Raw genomic sequence first — 18,106 nt, forward strand, 5'->3', positions numbered from 1 at the left:
CCCAGGAGTCCAAGTCTTTTAGAAGACAGTGTAATATTCCTGTTGGTTAATATTATTAAGTACTCACACATACACATAACTAGCACTTCTCAACCTCTTTATGGAAGATGAGTCTATTTCATATAATAGAGAATTAATGGGATATGTACTCAGTGCTGCTAGACCTACCACTGTGAAATTTTTGAGAGACATGACAGGTGCCACTGTAGACTACTGGCCTGCAGAGATGCGGGCTATTGCACTGTTAGAAACATTGGTACACAAACTGAGAGTCACAAGAGGTCAAAGTAAAAATGATAACTTTATTTCAATCCAATATGATTTTGTAACCTATGTGAACACCCAGGAACATGATCATTCTCCACCTGTGGCTTTCAAATAGATTTGGCTGATTTGACATGCTTATCCTTGTCCTTTGTTTTATTGTCTTTGTGCCTCCTAGGTGGTTTTCTATCTTGGTGGGCCCAAGTGTTCTGTAAGACAAGCAAAGAAACAAACTGATTAATCCAAGATGTCAAAACATTATTCGTCATTATACTTACCTGAATAGACCCGGTCTTCCATTTTTCTGTATTCTTTGTAACTTCACTCAAAGCTCTGTTCTATTATCTTATATTGATCGATTGTTTGCTTTATATTTGCTGTACAGCTAAAACTCAATAAAACTTGTTATAAAAAAAGCCTCAAATGTTGTAACTTGGTAAGGTGTTGGATGTGTTTGACAGGTAGTAGATACTAGATACTGGCAGTTTTTCAAGGTTATACTGAGTTTAACTGAGAAAGTTAATTCTGAAAAGATAATGATTCTAGAAGTGAGTTTCTACGATCTCTTTGGAAATGTGCAGGTGGTACCTAAAGTTTGAATGCATTTTCCTGGCATGGGAATGAGCAATTCAAAATTAAGATTTATGAACTGGAATCCTGAAACCAGTTTCCAGAACCTCCTTTGTGTTGTTCTCCTGCATTCTCATTGTTTGAGTAAGGCCCAGACCACTCAACCATCACTTACTCTCTTTTGCCTTAGAAAACATCTGAATCTGTGACTAGGGCTAAACCCACAACTTATTTACAGGAAGGCACTGTCTAACGCAGAGAAATGCTGGAGATGTATTGCTAGAAATGCCTCACTGAGAAACATATTGCGTGGACAGGTGGAGTCCCCAGATCCCGAGCGGTCCCCCCCCCCCCCGTCATGTGGACTCAAGACAATGTGCTATGGGATTAAATTGGCCACAACTTTATTAAATTTCAAATGTGGGTAGACCTTGGCTCAGGCATTGGACGTTCTCCCTCCCCAGTCCTCAGCCGGGGACCTAGGGAGCATCAGGGTTATCCAGCGTGTGGGGGGGGGGGGATGGGCCTGCTCTGGAGAACATATGTTCAAGCAGAGATAGCCGCCCCCATTACGCCGCCGCTGCAGGGGAGACCAATGACGACCTTTCGCCGTACGATCAAAGCCTCCCTTCAGAAACCCCTTTAACGGGGAGCCCTGGTATCGCCGCCGCAAAGAGGAAGATGGACTAAAGGATTCCGCCCAAGGCCTGATACCGCCAAAGTTGTGACGTTTTGCTACGGGAAAGGCAAAACCTGCCAATGCAGGGAAATTCCTTTCCAGCCCTTTAACAGCGACCTTAACGTAGCAGCACCCGCATACCTGTGAAGAAAAGTTAACCTGCAAAACCTGTGAAGTAAAGTTAACCTGCAAAATAAGACAGTAACTGAGGGTGGGTAGGGTGGGAGAAGCTCTGGAGCCAAGTCAGGATTCCCAGGTAAGATCCTCCCTCTATTGTGTGGGCAGGTAATCCCTCCCCTACCTGGCCTGGTCTCCTTGGCAACCCTTCCCCCAGGTGGGATTGGACAACTGACTGGGGTAGGCAGAGACCTCCAGGTATCCCACCTGAGGGAAGGCGAAGCCAAGCCTATGCTGATGGAGACACTCCAGATCCAGGGGCTGCGCGCGTCCATGCAAAGGGCGCCCCCCGTTTTATGAGGGGAGCAGTCATTGTGGGCATGTCCAGTGATGGAGTCATTTTGGTCAAGTTCATTATTCATATACCGGTAATTTTCTATTGGCAAACTCCTTAAAATCTGAGGATCACGAGAGTATAAGATTCTAGTCCTTATGACTGTTAATATGAGAGAAAGAAAGATGCTGGAAAAGGTGTAGGCAATACTGAATAGGATGTAAATTTTGATATGGAGCTTCAGTATCCTGAAAAAATTCCTTGCTCCTCCCCAAGACCAGCAATTCCAGAATAGATTGTGCAAAATTATTACAAGCGTATAACAGATACCCAACTGGAGAAAATGTGCATTTGTACAATTTGCCTGATATACACAACTGAAGAATCTGTCTTTTGGGGAGTGGGGTGGGGGTGGAATATGGATTACCTGTGTGTATCCACACATCCATTCAAAGGTACACAGAGCCTGTGTACCCCTATCAGTACAAAAATTTGATGAGGCTCGAGTACCCAGCCTAGGCACTCAACATTCAAACTGCACCTTTCCATTCCATGTTTATTTCCAGATTTATGAGCCATATTTGTAAATTCTAGTTACATGATACATTTTATGTGCATAGAAAAGAATGTATACACTTGCCTGAGAGTAGGACCCAGTAATGCACACTTCTGAGTAGGTTCACACTGTCAGTGCCAAACGAGAAGCAAGGCTGCTTGTGTGGTCTACAGAATGGTGTCTGAAATGCCTCCTGGAAACAACTGCTAAATATCAGGGCCGGCCCTAACATTAGGCAGTGAAAGGCCATTGCTTCGGGTGGCAGATGCTAAGGGGGAATAGTGGCAGCCCTCTGAAACCTGAGCCTCATGGTCATGCCCAACTGTTGGAGGATAGAGATGTTGCGTCACATGATCTGCGCCCGCCTCCTGTAGTAACTACTCTGCTACCTTCATGTGCAGTAGAGCAGGCAACTTAAACCTTTTCAGACCCAGGAGACCCTTTTAATCCAAACATGTGTTGTTGGACCCATTTGTTAATATTTACTATATATTTGCACTGTGGCAATGCTCTTGTTCTGACCCACTTTGGATCAGGCCACAGCCCATTAGTAGGTCCCAACCCACTAGTTGAAGGCCAGTGTGGTAGAGGATAACACCAGTCAACCACCAATCTAGTTGGCTTGTGTATATGAAACAACACTGTATAGTCAGAGACCTCCTAACTAATGAACTAAAAAAAAAAAAGGAAAAAGGTAGAGAAATGTTTTTAGCATCCGAGAAGGAGTGTGTCCCTGACTCTATGTAATCACCGGCTCTAATCAAGGGAAGTGTTGATTTAATAAACCTTTTGCCTCCACTTCTTTCTCCAATTATGTCTCTGTGTTTGATGACCAGTAGCCAGCTCTGCGTCAGTTGATATTTAGAAAGAACTTTCAATCAAGCATTCATTCCTGGGCAGTGGCAAATAAATTTACCAAGCGACTGATGCTCCATCTCCTCAACCTTATTATTATGATAAATATTGTCATCAATTATTCCAGCATGGACAGCCCTCAAGGAAATGGTCACAAGCAGAGAACTTGTGGGTGCATGGAATAACAATGATATGTACTGGGGGGGGGGGGGGTTGAGTCGTGTATTCATTGGCACCATTTTGCAATTAAGCTAATTCATATGCTTTTTGAATTAGGCTGTGACTTGGGGGGAATTAGCACAGTAATGGCAGTACATAGCGATGCTCTCATAAGCCAGTATTTTACATGACACAGGTCCAGGTTTAACATGTATGGAACATCAGGAGCAGCTGATCATGAACTGAAGCTCAATTGGAACAGGAAGGTCTCTTACACTCCTTTCTGTCCAGGAGACAATGGCTAGTCTTGGTAGGCAGAGCCAATCTGTGGCCTAAAGGTACTTCACTAATCAGCTGTCTCCTGAAGTTCAGTTCTTCACCACGTGGGATAGTTGCACCCAGAAGTTTCTGGCTGTTCAGTGAATGTCTGTACAGTGGTACCTTGGTTTGCAACCGTAATCCATTCCGGAGGTCCGATTGTAAACCAAAACAGGTTGTAACCCAAGGTGTGCTTTTGCCAATAGGGCCTCCCCCCAAAAAAATTGGTTGTAATCCAAAAAAAGGGACACACACTTCTGGGTTTGACGTGGTCGTAATCCAAAATGGTTGTAATCCAAAGTGGTTGCAAACCAAGGTACCCTGTATAGCAATTAGTCATTTATTTGCCCACTTTCATAACACTGGAACATGGAGTCAACAAAAGGGACACTTCTCCATACCGAAATATCTCCCTGGATGTATCAGGATTCTTCCACTGAATTCTGTTCAGCTATGTGTGCACTTGGTTGCAGCTCTCTGTTCTTTCCATTCCGTCATGTCTTTTCTACACATCTGTGTTAGTGGTACATGTAGCAGTTATAGGAAATCTGTATACCTGAAGGAGCGTCTCCACCCCCATCATTGAGCCCGGACACTGAGATCCAGCGCTGAGGGCCTTCTGCCAGTTCCCTCATTGCGAGAAGTGAGGTTACAGAGAACCAGACCAGAGGGCCTTCTTGGAAGTGGCGCCCGCCCTGTGGAACGCCCTCCCTTCAGATGTGAAGGAAATAAGCAGCTATCTTCTTTTTAAAAGACATCTGAAGGCAGCCCTGTTTAGGGAAGTTTTTAATATTTAATGCTGTATTGTTTTTAACACTTGATTGGAAGCCGCCCAGAGTGGCTGGGGAAACTCAGCCAGATTATTATTATTATTAATCTGTGATGATTCTGTGGGAATAGGGCATCCGAAATACTACGCAAAGGGTTAATGCTGTAGCATAGAATCTTGTGATGTCACATACTGATGCAGGGGTGTGGTTTTTTTGCAGTTAGTTCAGTTATCAATTTTTGTGCGTGTTTTAACTGCGACAGCAGTAAGTGTGCTGCACTATGCTGCTGCCTGCCTCAGAGCCAGTCTGTAAATATTAGCTAGTCTCAGACATAAATTCATGTAAATATGTTCCAGTAACGTAAGTATCACCTACTTCTCTTGAACATTCAATCTACAAGAGCAAGTACAGCAAGTAAAAGCCATATGTTATTTTTAAACTTTAAAGGCAAGTGTTGCATGAGTGATTTTTCTAGGGGGGAAAGAAGACTATTTAAAAGGGTCAAATGATTTGGGGCAACTTCTGCACATCTCTGTAAAGTATAACCAGTGCCGGATTTACGTATAAGCTAAATAAGCTATAGCTTAGGGCCCCACTCTCTAGGGGCCCCCAAAAAAATTTAAAGGAAAAAACCCCTGGATGTACATTTCCAAAATATGAGATAAAAAACAAATAAAACCTACATACAGCAACAGTGGCAAATGGCTTTAGATATCTATTAGGCCCATAAATTACTATATAGAATATATTCAACACAAAAAACAGTGACAATTTGTTGTTGACAAAGGACAGCTGGACATATAAAGGGCCCCATTACCTTCAGTAGCTTAGGGCCTCGTCAAACCTAAATCTGGCCCTGAGTATAACTACGACAGATTCTAGACTCCAATCCCCATTAACCCCAGCCAGCATGGCCAGCAGTCAGAATTGACGGGAGCAGCAGTCCAGTAAAATTTGGAGGGTCACAAGTTTCCTGTCCCTGCACTGAAGAAAGAGGACAGAGTCTGCAAGGCTATAGGACTGAGGAATCAAAACCATCCAAGGTTGAACCTTTATCACATCTTCAAAAGCAATATGGAACACTTGGTATTCATTCAATGGTTTGGTTTAATATATTTCTGTTAAAGCTAAATTGAGTCAATCAGTGACACAGAGGGCATGTCACAAGTCATGTAGGGATGGTGGCATATATTCGTTCATGTCTCTGAATAATAGCACATCATGAGCACCCTCTCTTCCAAGCTTGGCTTGCCCAGTGGTTTCCTGACCATGGATGAGAGCCTCAGCATGACAGCTCTTGAGCCTCCAGCCAATCTGCAGGTGTATGTACTTATGGGGTGAGATACATGAGATACATTAACAGACTAACACTTGGAATCTCAGCCATGCCATACTGTCAGCAGGTCATAGCTCCATTGTGATGGCAGAACTGCACTGGAGCTTTGTTTACTAAACCTATGGGATGATCAATTGAAAGGTTTCAGATCTCAGGAACTCTTGACATAGATGCTGGTGACTGCCCAAACATCAGTTTTCCCAAAATGGAAAACTTTACCGTATTTATGACTTTTGCTTTGGTAAAAAAATATGTGAAGTTTTGCTGTTGAAATGGAACACTCAGGATGAAATGGTGAAATCAGCTATGATTAAATGGGCACAAGATGTTGGACATAATATAATGATGGCTGACTGGGAACAGTTATGGACCAATTTACGGCATGTAATGCCCTAAGAGAAAACCTAATGAAAATGATTTATAGGTAGTACATGACACCAGTCAAGCTTGAAAAAAATTATCATCTGCCCGACAATAAATGTTGGAAATGTAAAGAGACTGAAGGTACATTCTTTCACCTTTGGTGGACATGCCCAAGGATTAAGACATTCTTGGAGATGATTTATAATGAAATGAAAACGGTATTCAAATATACCTTTCTGAAGAAACCAGAGGCCTTTCTCCTGGGCATGGTTGGCCAATTGGTGCTAAAGAAGGATAGAACTTTCTTTATGTATGCAACAACAGCAGCAAGAATACTTATCGGGAAGTATTGGAAGACACAAGATTTACCCACCCGGGAAGAATGGCAGATGAAGTTGATAGACTACATGGAACTGGCGGAAATGACTGGCAGAATCCAAGACCAGGGAGAGGAGTCGGTGGAAGAAGACTGGAAAAAGTTTAAAGATTATTTACAGAAATATTGTAAAATTAATGAATGTTAAAAGAGTTTTGGAATGAAGTTATATGGCTTTAGTAGAAATGTTATAAGGATTTAAATATAAATAGATTAATGGAATTTTAAAGGTAAAATAAGGTTAGAATGTGTTAGGATAATTATAGGATAGATAACAGAGGAAGATGGAAAGGAATTGCTGAAACATTTGACAGAAGTGGAATACAAAAAGGGAGGTGTGAGGAGGTCGGTAAAATAAGTGAATGAAAGATAAGATATTGAAATTGTTTGAGTGTTTTAAATTAGTTTTGTTTGGTTTTGTAAGTTTAATGTGTTTAGTGTTATGTATTGTCTTTATATTGTATTGTATTTTTTTTTCTCACTGTTTTTATTTGGTTTTGTAGTGTTTAAATTGTTCAAAAAGCAATAAACATTATTTTAAAAAAAAGAGAGAGAAGAAAAAAATATGTGAAGTTTAGCATTAGCTGTGGGGAGGGAACCGCTCTCATAAATCATATGTTGCCAAAGGTTTGGAGGACCCTAAAAGAGGATGTTGGTGGGATTTCTCTTATATGCAACAGACACACAGGACTCCCTTTTCACAGTACAATGTGTAACTTGGTTTTCCTAATGATCTTAAATACGCCACCAAACTAGTCAACTTTTGTTTTCTTTCTTTCTTTCTTTCTTTCTTTCTTTCTTTCAACACATACACACACACACACACACACACTCAGGGGTGGGAGACTTTAGGACTAGTGTCAAATGTGGTCCTTGTTTCATTGAAATGCCAATTTATTGCAACCAAACTGCAGATGTTTTGATTAATAACATCCCCATGGACATTGAAAATGAATAAATAAAAGAATGATAGAATTTGAAAGAACCAAAGACCCTCTTACCTGTGGGCTTACCTGTGGGTTACCTGTGTGATCTACGTAATTGGCAAATTCCAATTCTCTTTAGAATACTTCTGGCTGTCAGTTTCAGCAGCCTAAAGAAAGCTGCTCTCTCTTTCAAAATAGTGGCATTGAAGTGATCACCAGCAAATGTGGATGTAAAGAATGAAGGCCCTGTGTGTTATAAACCAGACAGATTACTTCCTTACCCTTTCGGTGTTCTGAGATATACGTTTGGACAGCTACTTGGGGAAAGTAACCAAACACAAAGGCAAACAGCTTTTGAAATATACGAAGCAGAGCCTTCAACATTTTACCTGGATCAAAGCCGTTCTCAAAAGGGAATTGGCGTGGCGAAGAACAAGCATTCCGGTGCATCAGGCTGATCATCCCTGACAACTTATTAGGAAACACAAAGCAGGGAGGATGGAAACAGTTCATAAGACTGATATGTTTTGTTAGCCTACAAATAAAAAGGCTGTCTAGCAGCTGAAAGGGATGGGATCACAGGCAAATGTGTAGTTTACCGAAGCAGGTGTCATCAGCCCGTTGACTCAATCAGAATCTGAGATGGTATGGCGGCCCCAAACTGATCAGGAGGAAGCAGCAGCAGCAGCAGGTGGAGGTCTGGAAGGCTGGAACCCAAGGCTGGAGGAGGTGTCAGAGAAGGAGAAGCTCTCTACTCTGCCCCTCCAGTGGAGCATAGAGCCTCATTGGGGAGTTGGGAGGACTATGACCAGCCAGATGGAGGGGCTGAACAGGAGGCAGCTGCCATGAAGCTGGTGGCAAGGCACCAAACACAGCCTTGCCACCGAGAAACAGGTGCCACCTTCATAGCTGGGATCAGAACACATCCAGCCTGACAGTGCATGTGCACATGCAGCAGATTGGTAGGGTGAGAGAGCCCCATGACCTTGCTCACCTTGTCTTGTCTTGAAGAGCTTGGTGGGAGGATGTGTCAGCTGTTGGGTGACTTCATAAAATCGGTCCAGGTGTGACCCTTTTGCCTTGCTCTTGTACTTTGGAATCTTGACTTCTGGATCTTCTGCTTGCTGCTGCGCCCTGTTCAGTGGTACCTCTGGTTACATACTTAATTCATTCCGGAGGCCCATTCTTAACCTGAAACTGTTCTTAACCTGAAGCATCACTTTAACTAATGGGGCCTCCTGCTGCTGCTGTGCCGCCGGAGCACGATTTCTGTTCTCATCCTGAAGCAAAGTTCTTAACCCAAGGTACTATTTCTGGATTAGCAGAGTCTGTAACCTGAAGCGTATGTAACCTGAAGCGTATGTAACCCAAGGTACCACTGTACTGCTGTTAGGCCAAATAAATATCTCCTCCTTACTCTTAAGGAAGATCTACTGTTGTGGTGTTTGGGGACGGGAGTCTGGCAGCAGGGAAAATAATAATGATTTGTTGACTAATCTGAGGGCCCCACTTTATAGGCAGGGATAACAGGGAAGAGCCTTGTGGTGCCTTAAAAGTAACTCATTTGTTAAGTCATAAATCTACATGGGTCAGAGCCCACTTCATCAGATATTTAGAGTTTAATCTTGAGTTCACATGGATGTAAAGCGGGGGGATGCTCTTTTAAATGCTGTGGCACCCACAACCACCAGTTTTTGTTCAGTCACATACCCTATGCCAGATATTTTGCATTATGCCACACACATCACAGCAGTCATTTTGTGGACCCCCCAAATTCAAAACTCCAGGAATTGAAATAAGAATTTTGGTGATTGTTTGGTTGCATATTTTGGTGATTGTTTGGTTGTATATTTTAATTACAGAATTTGCATTTGAGCATTTTAATAAGATTAATCTATTGTGTGTCTTAGTTGTGCATTTTAATTGTGGATTTTTACATCCAAATGTGTGTGTTACTGGTTTTTATACTTGCCATCTACGTAAAAGCCTGTTTTGACATTAAGTGGTATATACATTAATCAATAACAATAACTCCAACAACATCCCAAAATTTCTGTTTGGGCATTTCTGCTGCGAGCTGCGCAGAAATGGAACATTTAATGCTAGGCTTTTGATAGTGACAATGTGCTGGCAATAGGAAATTGTAGTTATTAACTGAGCACAGGAACATGGACAGCTTTAAGGCTAAGCCCTTTCACCTTTTTTGTCTTGCTAAGAAGTCATGCTTTCTGGTAACATATGAGCATGCCAGGGGAGGAAACAAGAGTGAATAATACTTTCTATTAAAATATGGCAGTGTAATATGATAAAACACATTGAGCCATTATTCAAGGCAAAACCCTCAGAAAAATAGCTCTCTCCATTTGTTTTCAGTGCTAAACAATTGAATCCATCCTGAATCAGGTACTTAAAGTCAGCGCTGCTATAAATCAATGAAGAAGAGAATTAAGTTTCAATTGACTTTCCTGACCTTGAACATCAAACAGGAACTACTTGAAAAATGGAGGCATTTGGCAATCTAAAATTCAAATGTGCTGCAATCAATAGATGTTTTTTTTTTCCCCCCAGGCAAAAGGATGTTTGGAGCCCTTTGGTTGCCTAACCGTATTAGTCTTTGAAAGCTGGGTTGTGGTTTTGTTGTTTTTTAGCAAGGGAGTTGGACCAGCTGCTCAGTTGCAACTCTGTGAGTAGCAAGAGACAATATTTGCCTGGGAATGAGCAACACACGTACGCACACACACACATTCAAGTTTCTAAAAGCAAAGCTGTTCTTTTGCTATTTCTGGTGCTTGCTCATCAATATAGAGGGGAGCAGGGAGAACAAAGCTTGGAACTCGTGGGCTTCGTAAATACAGGTGTGGTAGCAATAGCTGATGTCAATGGAATAGATGTCACAGGCCAGATGTCACCAAACTTTTTTGACCAGTGAGCACATTCGTAATTTGAAGAGGTGGCCGGGGGTGCCAGTCACAAAATAGCTGCTAATGGGAGGCAGTTGACATAACACAAAGTGGCTGCCATGGGGAGACAGTAAAGTGTAGTGTCAGGATAGGACCTGGGAGACCAAGGTTCAAATCCCCACATGGCCATTGAAATATACTCAGAGTCACAAAGTGATTTCATGCTCTTTATCCAGCTCATAGTGGTGAGGAGGAATGAATGAATGTCCCCTCAAAGTATCTGCTTTATATACATTATTTACACAATGGGCTGCACATGATTGGCTAATTCCGGAAATTCTACTGTAAGCCAATCAGGTTGTGGATTCACTTCTATCTGGAGCATGATTGGGTGGTTCCTGCCAACCAATCATACTGCTGCATTGTTCTAGGACCAATCAGACTGCTGCATTCTGAATCCTATTGTTCTAGGACCAATCAGACTGCTGCATTTTGGATCCTATTGTTCTAGGACCAATCAGACTGCTGCAGTTTGGATCCTATTCAGCTCAGTACATAACAGCCATGAAGCTCACTGGGTGGCCTGGGCCAGGCACTGCCTCACGGGGTTTTTTTTAGAAATTTAAATGGTTAGGAGGAGAACTGTGCATGCCACTTTGAGCTCCTTGAAGGAACACAACAACAATAGCCACCCCTTGCAACCTATTAAGAAGTCAGACAAGGTTATTATTATTATTATTATTATTATTATTATTATTATTATTTACATCCCGCCCATCTGGCTGAGTTTCCCCAGCCATTCTGGGCAGCTTCCAATCAAGTGTTAAAAACAATACAGCATTAAATATTAAAAACCTCCCTAAACAGGGCTGCCTTCAGATGTCTTTTAAAGATAGGATAGCTGCTTATTTCCTTCACATCTGAAGGGAGGGCATTCCACAGGTTCATATGGGTTCATATGCAGCCACCCATTAGGAGCTGAGTAGGAATTCCGAGAAGGCCCTCTGGTCTGGTTCTCTGTAACCTCACTTCTCACAATGAGGGAACCGCCAGAAGGCCCTTGGCGCAGGATCTCAGTGTCCGGGCTGAACGATGGGGGTGGGGACGCTCCTTCAGGTATACAGGACCGAGGCCGGTTAGGGCTTTAAAGGTCAGCACCAACACTTTGAATTGTGCTCGGAAATGTACTGGGAGCCAATGCAGATCTCTCAGAACCGGTGTTATGTAGTCCCGGTGGCCACTCCCAGTCACTAAAAAAGTCTACTCTAAAAAGTAGAATTTAAGGGATTGTACCCGACTGCTTCTCTGGAAGCACTTAAAACATGTCTTGCTATGAAACCTCAGCTGCTAGAACCAAGCAAGTACCTAGCAAAACTGATTTGCAAATGATAATCATTTTTTCATAGTTCTGAGTGCTCGACAGCTACAGCATGCCAGCAGAACATGCAAGCCCATAGCTCCTTTGACTGGAGAAGCTTACATTAAACTGTGCCACTAGAACCAAGCAGAATGTCTCAACAGCTTTTCAAATTTTAATAAATTTTGATAGCTTGACCTTCTGGAGAGCTTCCCCTTGCAAGCAGATCACGCAAACCCATAGCTGTTTCAGTAGGAGATGGTTAAACTTTAGCTTTTATTAGTTTATATCACTGACAGTCTGGCCTTCCTCCATGGAGCTCAAGATCCATACAAAGTAAGGGTTGTATCCAACTAAATTCTACTCGGCATGGAAACCTACCCCAAAATTCCTACTCAGCTCCTAATGGGTGGCTGCATATGAACCCAAAATGTTTCATAGAAGGAAGGAAGGCTTAAATGTGCATCTGCCCTCCTCCACAGCATCTAGAAGAGAAAACCTGGGGAAAGACTGCAGCTCAGTGGAACAGCGTCTGCCTTGCATGCAAAAAGTCCCAGATTCAATCCCTGGCATCTCTTCGGAAAGACTTCTTTTCTGAAGTGCTGGAAAGCCACTGCCAGACATTATAGACAACACTGAGCTAGATGAACTAATGGTCTGGTTCAGTATCAGGTGGTTTCTTGTGTTCCTGCACTTAGGGGCAGGGTTATAGCTCAGTGGCAGAGCAGCTTCATGTAGTTACTATTGGCAAAACCTATTTGGTGTTTCGCAACTTTCTGACTAGTTGCAGGACCTTAGCCAGACCTAGCAGAGTAAATGCAGAATCCACAGAATCAATTGGCGACTTGGCTGCAGACAGGATAGACGAAGAAGGAACCAGGAACTTGTAGTTAGGTGTTTATTATATGCAGTGGACTATTTACAGGAACAGAACACGGATCTTTAGCTAGCTCTCTCATACACGACTCACAACTCGTACACTGACACACAGAACTCTGACCCTCTGAACTAACACATTCCAGTTAGTAGGCCATTAATTATCACTCCCTTGAGAGAGCTTGACCAATCAGGGAGCTGCCTCCATGCTTCTGTTATCACCAGGCAGACTTACTCCTTCACATGACCTTTTGGTTGTCTGACAAACCTTAATTGCCTCTGTGTGAGTAGCTGCACGTACACAGTTTCCCAACAGTTACAATCTTTGGCATCCCCAGTTAGGGCTGAGCGGGTTCCCTGTCTGACACCTTGGAGAGCCTCTGCTAGTCAGTGCAGACAGCATTGAGCTAGATGGACTATTAGTCCAACTCAGTATCAGGCAGCTTCTGGTGTCTCTATAATCCCAATCAATCACTGGGAGAGTAGCAGCCAAACCAATTCATCAGTTCACTAGTGCAACTCTGATTATTATTCTTTTTCAAAATGTGAGCCTCATGAATGAAATATTGAAATATTGACCCATATCTTTTTGGATCAGGATATGGTGGTGGACCAGGAACTCTGGGGACAGGGAAGAAACCTCATGTAGATATTATATATTTTCTTAATGGCTTGCATTGCAATAAAATAGTGGTAGACCATGGTAGTTGTTGCTCTCTGTAGCTCCTGTCTGTCGGATCTGCTTGACATAATTTTCTACTTCCAAGTTGTTGCCATCTCCCTGCCTGCTACGTATGCATGTGTGTATATATAGAAACAAAAAATTCTTTTTTCTTTGGTTTGGTTTTCCTCCTGCATTCTTCATTTCCACCCAGTCCTGGAAGGTTTGTTCCCTTTTCTAATCAAGTGAGTTGCTACCCTGAAAAACAAGAGTAATGGGGTGCCACAAGGCTTTTGTCTGGAGATTTTTCATACTTGTGAAAAGAGCATCATAAATAACTTACTAGAGCCAATTGGGATGTGGCTGGTTCACCACCCCTGGGTTAAAGGGTTTCTTCCTTGGCTGCAATCCAAGTGTGAGGCAGTGTGGTGCAGTGGTTAGAGTGTCAGAGTAGGACCAGGGAGAGCAGAGTTCAAATTCCCACCTGGCCATGAAGCTCACTGGGTGACCCTCGGCCAATCACTGCGTCCCAGCCTAACCTACCTTGCGGGGTGGATGTGGGGATTAAATGAGGACAAGAACGATGTATACTGCCTTGAGCAGCTTGGAGGAAAAGGTGAAAAATAAATGCTTAACAAATAATAAAACCTTTGAGCCATACTGGGATGGGTGGGATAGACTGGGCAGAGGTGTCACTCTGTCAGCACAGAACTCTCCATTCCACCAGCTCAACATGCAGCCACAAGTGCTACTGGCAGGATCTCTGTGGGTGGCAGCTTGCATAAAACCACCAAACAGTGTCTTCCACACGCAAGGAGGGGCTTGAAACAGCCTGGGACCTGCTGGATCCCCAGCTGGTCTCATTGCCATCTCATGATGGTGCCAGGACCTTTTCAGGCTAACACAGTAATCTGCCTGCCCTTTTGTCCTGGCCAGTGTGATAGGCAGGACTTTGGACGTGGCAGCGACCACAACAACCATTAAGTCCATCCACTCCCTGGTGTGTTTGGGTTCTGGATAAATCCAATGCACAGCTGTAATCATGGCATCTTGCAGGAACAAAATCCATCACATAACTCCGAGGTATTTGAAGAAGTACTTTGTCAAGAAGTAACGGGCTAGCAACTGACCTCAGGGGCCAGGCGCCTGGTATGAAGATACATCTTCCAGATGTTGATGTGATGCTGCATCCACCCCTGACAGCTGTGTGGACAAACATGGGGAAATGCAAGAATATCATCTGCCCATTTTCAGAAGAAGAGCATGTCCATTACGGTTTGCTTACTGAACTCCCTATCTATATTGATTATTTGCAAATTGTTTTGAGATCTTCCAATATCTCCCAATGCTGAAATCTGATGTGAGAGTGGGCCCTATGGGGCGGGGTGGGGAAAACAGGCCACATTATCCTGCATGGATATTTGATCTCTCCCATCTATGTTATGGGAGCTGCTTTAGTGCCATCAAACACTCTTACTCAAGAAGCAAACAGAATCAGTGCTGTTTGTTCACTGATCATGTATCAATTTACAGTGCTGTTGCATGCAATTAATGGCAATTAAATGATGTTAAAGAGGATTGAGCTAGTGCTAAATCTATTTCCTTCCAATTATCTTAGCATCATGGTCCATAATACTGGTGTCTCTGTTACCCCCCCCCTCCCCTGAATAAGACATTTATTGTAATCAGCTGCATGGCATTAAGCTTTCCCAAGGTAAATATTGTTTTCAGATCCTCATTTCCTTTAGCAGCAAGAAGCAGAGACAGCATGTGTTGTGGCTAGAGTGGCAGATTAGGAGTTGGGATAACTCAGTTGGCAGAGCATGAGACACTTAATACCAGGGCCATGGGTTCAAGCTCAATGTTGAGTGAAAGATTCCTGCATTGCAAGAGGTTGGACTAGATGACTCTAGGGGTCCCTTCCAACTCTACAATTCTATGATTCCATGATTCCTCAGTCATGCTTGCAGAACGCAGCTGGGAAGATGAGGACAACAGTAGAGTTCATTGCTATTGGCCCTGGCACCACCTACTGTTGATCTTCCAGCAAACTGCCCTACCAGTCCTAATGGCCACCAGCCACCATTAGGTGAGTCCCCCCATAATTGAACGTAATTGCCTTTGCCCCTCTCCCTGCAAGTTGCTAACCAGCTGCAAAGTACAACTTTTTCTCTCTTTTACTTGCTGAGAAACATCATTTTTATTTAGATTTGCACTGAGCAATTGAGTTAGTGGAGTAGTAAAACTGGGAACAGCACTGGGCTTTATAAGAAGTGCCAGTGAATTATTAATAATAATAATAATAATAATAATAATAATAATAATAATAATAATTTATTTATACCCCACCCATCTGGCTGGGCTTCCCCAGCCACTCTGGGTGGCTTCCCAAAAAATATTAAAATACTGTAATACATTAACCCTAACATTAAATGCTTCTCTAAACAGGACTGCCTTCAGATGTCTTCTAAAAGTCTGGTAGTTGTTGTTCTCTTTGACATCTGGTGGGAGGGCATTCCACAGAGCAGGTGCCACTACCGAGAAGGCCCTCTGCCTGGTTCCCTGTAACTTGGCTTCTCGCAGTGAGGGAACTGCCAGAAGGCCCTCGGTGCAGGACCTCAGTGTCCGGGTAAAACGATGGGGGTGGAGACGCTCCTTCAGATATACTGGACTGAGGCCGTTTAGGGCTTTAAAGGTCAGCACCAACACCTTGAATTGTGCTCGGAAACGTACTGGGAGCCAATGTAGGCCTTTCAAGACTGGTGTTATATGGTCTTGGTGGCCGCTCCCAGTCACCAGTCTGGCTGCCACGTTCTGGATTAGTTGTAGTTTCCGGGTCACCTTCAAAGGTAGCCCCACATAGAGTGCATTGCAGTAGTCCAAGTGGGAGATAACCAGAGCATGCACCACTCAGATAGGGTCTCAGCCTGCGTACCAGATGGAGCTGGTAAACAGCTGCCCTGGACACGGATTTGACTTGTGCCTCCATGGACAGCTGTGAGTCCAAAATGACTCCCAGGCTGCGCACCTGGTCCTTCAGGGGCACAGTTACCCCATTCAGGACCAGGGAATCCTCCACATTCAGGACCAGGGAATCCTCCACACCTACTCATCTTTATTTGAGGATGAGTATTTTTCTATCTCATAGGAGGGACTTCAGCACAATGGTGGAAAGCACATTTTGCATACAGAAAACTCCATGTTCAATCTCCAGCTTAAAAGGACCTCAGGTAGCTGTGCTAGAAAAGAATCCCACCTGAGACCATGGAAGTCCACTGTTGGTTACCGCAGGTAGGTAGATCTGATGTGGTTTAAAAGTAGCTCCATATGAGAGATGTTTGAGCTTTTGAAGCTGGTAGTGCAGGGGCACATTGTTGCTTGGGAAAACTGATGCTGCTTTTAAAAATAGCACTGTCTGCCTACTTGCATGATACCTCTTATTCAGCTTGTATGTTTGTGCACTTGGGACAGAGAGGAATCCCCATATAGTGTGAATTATGCATGGAAGATTCCTTGGGTTAGATGTGGATGCTCTTCTATATACTGTATTGTATTTTTAGTTCTGTGGGTCCCATGCTCACCTCTGCCTCCTCCACATACGTTTATAATTGCTCTTATGGGTTTGGCATAAAGGTGATGCACTGAATGAAATTTAGAAGTGATGAGAGAGGTTTGCCACACAACTAAGGTAAAGATAAAGGTACCCCTGCCCGTACGGGCCAGTCTTGCCAGACGCTAGGATTGTGCGCCCATCTCACTCAAGAGGCCAGGGGCCAGCGCTGTCCGCAGACACTTCCGGGTCACGTGGCCAGCGTGACAAGCTGCATCTGGCGAGCCAGCGCAGCACACGGAACGCCGTTTACCTTCCCGCTGGTAAGCGGTCCCTATTTATCTACTTGCACCCGGGGGTGCTTTCGAACTGCTAGGTTGGCAGGCACTGGGACCGAACGACGGGAGCACACCCCGCCGCAGGGATTCGAACCGCCGACCTTTCGATCGGCAAGTCCTAGGTGCTGAGGCTTTAACCCACAGCGCCACCCGCGTCCTGCCACACAACTGGTACTACTTAAATGTTACATTTTCTATTCATTTGCTTCTGTTTCTTGTTTTTTGGTGGTTAGGCTCAGGGAAAGGGCCAATGCTCAGTGGTACAGCAGCTGCTTTGAATGCAAAAGCTCCCAAGTTCAATCCCCAGCATCTCCAGGTAGGGCTGGGAGTGAGCCCACATGAAATTGATGAGAGCCATTGCTAGTCAGTATAGACAATAGATGGTCTGAATCAGTAGAAGGCCACTTCCTATGTCCATATGGCATAGAGACAGATAGTAGAAATACACTGCATGATTAATTCTCCTAAGAAAGAAAGACCTTGTGGAAGACACTCAGAAACACTTGAAGAAATGAGAAGCACGGTGAAATACTTTCAATTAGCATTTGATGGGGACATGATTTGATTTCATGTTGGCTGCCCCATAGCATAATGGAACATCAGCTCTGTGTGCTAAAGCAATAAGATGTTGGTGGTGTGGATTATGATGATTTAAGTTTATTAGTCACTTGACACATCAAAAGTCTCTAAGCTGTGATCCCTGCATTGCAGGGGTTTGGACTAGATGACTCTTAGGGAACCTCCCAACTCCACAATTCTGTGATTCTATGTGACTTAAAAAAAAATTAAGAGCAGAAAGCA

General features: G+C 43.6%; 1 long non-coding RNA gene across 1 annotated transcript in view; it reads right to left on the reverse strand.

Annotated features, from left to right (window-relative positions):
- Positions 1-282: 282 nt before the first annotated feature.
- Positions 283-18,106, reverse strand: part of LOC310666907 — a 31,097-nt gene continuing 13,273 nt past the window's right edge. Inside the window, exons 2-3 of the long non-coding RNA XR_014506089.1 lie at positions 7,699-7,869; positions 283-473 (exon numbers count right to left, since the gene is read on the reverse strand). This is a non-coding gene — a long non-coding RNA (uncharacterized lncRNA). The remainder of the gene's footprint in view (positions 474-7,698; positions 7,870-18,106) is intronic.

The sequence above is a fragment of the Podarcis tiliguerta genome (assembly GCF_965153285.1).
Source record: "Podarcis tiliguerta genome assembly, chromosome: 16".
NCBI lineage: Eukaryota > Metazoa > Chordata > Lepidosauria > Squamata > Lacertidae > Podarcis > Podarcis tiliguerta.